This window comes from Bidens hawaiensis, unplaced genomic scaffold (genome assembly GCF_021521415.1).
Source record: "Bidens hawaiensis isolate Kalapana, Puna unplaced genomic scaffold, B.hawaiensis_p1.1 tig00020787_1, whole genome shotgun sequence".
Classification (NCBI taxonomy): Eukaryota; Viridiplantae; Streptophyta; class Magnoliopsida; order Asterales; family Asteraceae; genus Bidens; species Bidens hawaiensis.
In genome coordinates, this window is record NW_027493200.1 from 233,280 (window position 1) to 238,071 (window position 4,792).

Below are 4,792 nucleotides of genomic sequence, written 5' to 3' on the forward strand. Positions count from 1 at the left end.
ATACGGCTTGTTTGTTGCTATTCATATCTATAATTTTAGCCATTTATCAGTTAATAAAAGCATACTTTTAATCGACCGCGATATATAATAAATTTGAAGCCGCCATTATTAGCCCGTTTAAATTAGTTTTTTACACCGCCTTTTTAAAAAAAGTGGTAAGGATATACATCGGTGTGTAACCCGTTATAATTGAAACAATTTAACGGCATAAACTATGCTTTTAAAGCGGTTTGATAACCACTCTACTATTATAACTAATTTGGTGGTCTCCATATGTACGCCGGTTTGTAAACCCTTGTGATTAATTATTTTTTGCACGTTATGATCGTATAAAGTGATTTAATAAGCGTTTTAACCGTAAGTCTTATAAAGAACAGCACACCGTTATAAAGCGGCCGTCCAAACCGTTGTATTACATGATAATCATCGCTTTAGAAGTGGTTCATTTTGTAGTAGTGACCCCAAACGGGTGATTCATATATAAAGTCGGTATACATTGAACAATTAAGAGAATGAAAACTACCTAAAATACATTCGGAAATAATATCAAAATGTAATCTACTTCCATACAAATTAGTATAGATATTACCATATACCTGTTATGGCACATACATACATTAAGCAAATATGAACACGTAAATTCTAGTCTAAGTAAATTAAGTTTGTAACGTAAATTCTCAAAGTTTGTTTAAAAAAAAGTGGGAATACTTCAATGAGTAATAAGTGCTGAAATTTTAGCGGGATGACAATCTCTAACTTTTAAAAAAAGTAACGGTTCCAATAAAGGTGGGAAATAGTCTCTTTTGCCTCCTTTTTGCAATTCCTATAAAAAAGGGTCTACGCATAACATATTGCATCAATAAACATACAATATTCATTAGAAAGAGCTTGAAAGAAAATGAAACAAGAAACTATTGTCGTGATAGTCGGAGCAGGACCTGCCGGGATTGCGACATCAGCATGTCTCAATCTTCTTTCTATCCCAAACATTGTTCTTGAAAGGGAAGATTGCTATGCATCTTTATGGCAAAAAAAGGCTTATGATCGCTTAAAGCTTCACTTAGCTAAAAGCTTGTGTGAACTCACTCATATGCCATTCCCTTTGTCCGCACCCACATTTGTACCAAAAGACATGTTTGTACAATACTTGCAAAACTATGTGTATCATTTTAATGTAGCTCCGTTGTAGCGTTGAGAATGCATGGTATAATAGGATTGCACAAAAATGGGTGGTTACCGCCAAAAATTGGGTTTCGGGTTTGGTCGAGGAGTACGTGTGTGAGTTTCTTGTGGCGGCAACCGGTGAAAATAGCGAAGGTTTTATTCCTAATGTTAATGGTTTAGATAGCTTCAAAGGATTGTTCATCCATTCGAGCGAGTATGATAATGGAAAAAGATTTAGACACAAAGATGTGCTTGTTGTTGGTGCTGGAAATTCCGGCATGGAAATTGCATATGACTTGTGCAATTGGGGTGCTCAAACATCAATCGTTATCCGTAGCCCGGTAAGCGCGCTAAACACTCTCCCGCGTGATTTTTAAATATAAAGTTGTCACGGTTTTAAATAATGAAAAAATATTGTTGATATATTTTAACATACTTTTTTTATAGATACATGTGCTTACCAAGGAGTTAGTGCAACTCGGAATGTATTTATTAAAATATATCCCCTGCTCATTCGTAGACAAGATGGTTTTAATGTTGAGTAACTTGTTGTATGGAGATCTTGGTGTATGTGGAATAAAAAGGCCATTCAAAGGACCATTCATGATCAAAAAAGAAACCGGACGATCACCTATCATTGATGTCGGGACAATTTCAAAGATGAAAACAGAAGACATTAAGGTAAACCCCTATCATGTTTTCATATCTAATAGCATTTAAATCTTTAATTAACAATTGCTTTACTATTGTTATTTTGTTTTGTCTATAGGTTACGAAGGCCATTGAAGAAATAAATGGTGATCAAATCAAATTTACAAATGGTCAACAGAGACAATTTGATGCCATTATCCTTGCTATCGGTTTTAAAAGCACCGTGCGAAAATGGCTTAAGGTAACTAAAGTAATATCACTTGTTTACTTAACCTGTTGTTCTTTTTATTATCTTAACGTACATTTTCGGTTTAATCTAGGATGATGGAGGTCTCTTTAACGAGAATGGAATGCCAAAACATAAAAGCCCTAATCATTGGAAAGGAGAAAATGGTCTTTATTGTGTAGGATTCGCGAGTGTCGGATTATTTGGTATCTCAAATGAAGCGAAAAACATTGCTGATGACATCTTCAAAATCGTTCATGGAAACTAAACTCGTATTTAGAAAATGTAGGTGTGAATGTTGTGAAATCGCTTAATATGACTATGTACCAGTTTAATTAATTTACTATTTAAATGCTTGTTTCCTTTATAATAATGCATTTATATAATCAGATATATTTTTGGTTGGAAATAAATTTTTTTCCATGTTTACTTTATATTGCTAAATAACTATAATACTATCAAAATAATCTAAATCTGATTTTTTTTTGTATATACATAATTTTAGCACCCTCTACAAAACATACATATAATGTATTAAAAACTAAATATGCTTTTTTCCAAATCTACCCAATTCTCTTTATTAAAAAACAATGTATTAACAAACACTTTAATAAGTGACGTTTAGCTAATAGGAAAGGACTAGCAACGCAGTTTATTGTCTGTTAATTTGCTTTCTATTTCGTGTTATTTGAATCTTGATAAACTGAAATTCGCTAATAAACGAATTGTGTGTTTATTAATCTTATAAACCAATTACTAGTTTTGAAGATGGAACGAAAGTCGTTTGTTATGTTTGTATTATTTTTAATCTTAATGAAAATTAAGATTATAATTTGTGAAAAGATTATAGTGTAACTTTAACCTATTGACTAATAAAATTTATTTCCGAGAAATTATATTTTTGTAATGACTTTATTTTATTACAATTACCTCTTTTCTAAAAGCAAGCGCAAACGCACACGTTGGGTATTTTATGTCAACCGTACCATAAAATATATGATAAAGCTTAGAAGCCAACTCGTATGTGGTCAATACAAGTTTTGGCAAGCCCACATATGAAGGTAATTAATACTTACATCAAATTCGAATATAATGTATAGGATCCCTAGTCTCAAAATAAGTTAATTTATCAAGGCTTAGGATCCTCCTATACCACTAGACATTATCCTACACCATTTTTTCCTATACGGTTCGTATAGGGCTATATGGTCGTATAAAACCTTAATCGTGTCAGTTTGTGTCGGATGTGTCAGTTTGTGTCGGATGTTTGTCGGTCATTGTTTGTGGTGCCTTGTATAGCCCTGGGCTGTAAAAGCCTATGCGGGTCGTATTTTAGAAAAAAACATTTCGACAACCATGTATTTATATGATTGGACATCCTATGTAGCCATCATCCAAATATATTATTTGACTTGCAACATATTTTTTTTAGCTATTTTATCCGCTCTGCTTTTCAACCCTTTCATTTTTTGTTTCACTTGTATAGAATTATGTTTTGTATTAAAAAGTTGAATGATATGATATTTTAGAATAAAATAAATGTCTATCCAAATTTACATAACATAATTGGCTAAGTAATTTGTAGCACTAAACGGCTCGTATAGGCTCGTATAATTGGCTAAGTAAAATTTACATTTTCATTTTCCGACGGTGCTTAAGAGTGTTCAAAGCAAGGCTGGCGTTTTCTGCAAAAGTTTTATATACGGTCGTATAGCCCAATACGATCGTATAGGTTTTATAGTGTGTCGGTTAGTGAGTATGATAATAGAAAAAGATTTGAACACAAAGATGTGCTTGTAGTTGGTGCTGGAAATTCGGGTATGGATATTGCATATGACTTGTGCAATTGGGGTGCTCAAACATCAATAGTTGTTCGTAGCATGGTAAACGCGCTAAACGGTCACCCGCATGATTTTTGAATATAAATTAGTTGTCAGTGTTTTATATAATAAAAGCATATTTTTGATATATTTTAACATTTCATTCTATTATTTTTGTTGTTGTGACAGTTACATGTTCTTACCAAGGAGCTAGTGCAACTCGGAATGTATATACTAAAATATATTCCTTGCTCTTTCGTAGACAAGATGGTCTTAATGTTGAGTAAGTTGTTGTATGGAGATCTTGGTGTATATGGAATACAAAGGCCATTCAAAGGACCATTCATGATCAAAAAAGAAACCGGGCGATCACCTATCATTGATGTTGGGACAATTTCAAAGATCAAATCAGCAGACATTGAGGTAAACCCCTCTATCATATTTTAATATCTAATAACATTTAAAACATTAACCGACAATTATGATATTATTATATTATTTTCGTCTCTAGGTTATGACGGCTATTGAAGAAATAAAAGGTGATCAAATCAAATTTAAAAATGGTCAAGAGAGACAATTTGATGCCATTGTCTTTGCTACTGGTTTTAAAAGCACCGTGTGAAAATGGCTTAAGGTAACTAAAGTTATAACACTCAATTTGTTTATTTAACCTTTTGTTATTTAATCTTAGCATTTTCGGTTTAATCTAGGATGATGGATGGCTCTTCAATGAAAATGGAATGCCAAAACATAAAAGCCCTAATCATTGGAAAGGAGAACATGGTATTGTGTTGGATTTGCGAGTGCCGGAATATTTGGTATCTCAAATGATGCGAAAAACATTGCTGGTGATATCTTCAAAATTGTTCATGGGAATTAAGCTCCTATCTAGAAAATGTAGGTGTGCATGTTGTCGTGTAGTCGTTTACGA

At 32.8% G+C, this 4,792-nt stretch overlaps 2 pseudogenes; both read left to right on the forward strand.

Moving 5' to 3' along the window:
* Positions 1-898: 898 nt before the first annotated feature.
* Positions 899-2,344, forward strand: LOC143561793 (putative indole-3-pyruvate monooxygenase YUCCA10; annotated as a pseudogene).
* Positions 2,345-3,861: 1,517 nt separating this feature from the next.
* On the forward strand, positions 3,862-4,483 carry LOC143561794 (putative indole-3-pyruvate monooxygenase YUCCA10 pseudogene; annotated as a pseudogene).
* Positions 4,484-4,792: the final 309 nt, after the last annotated feature.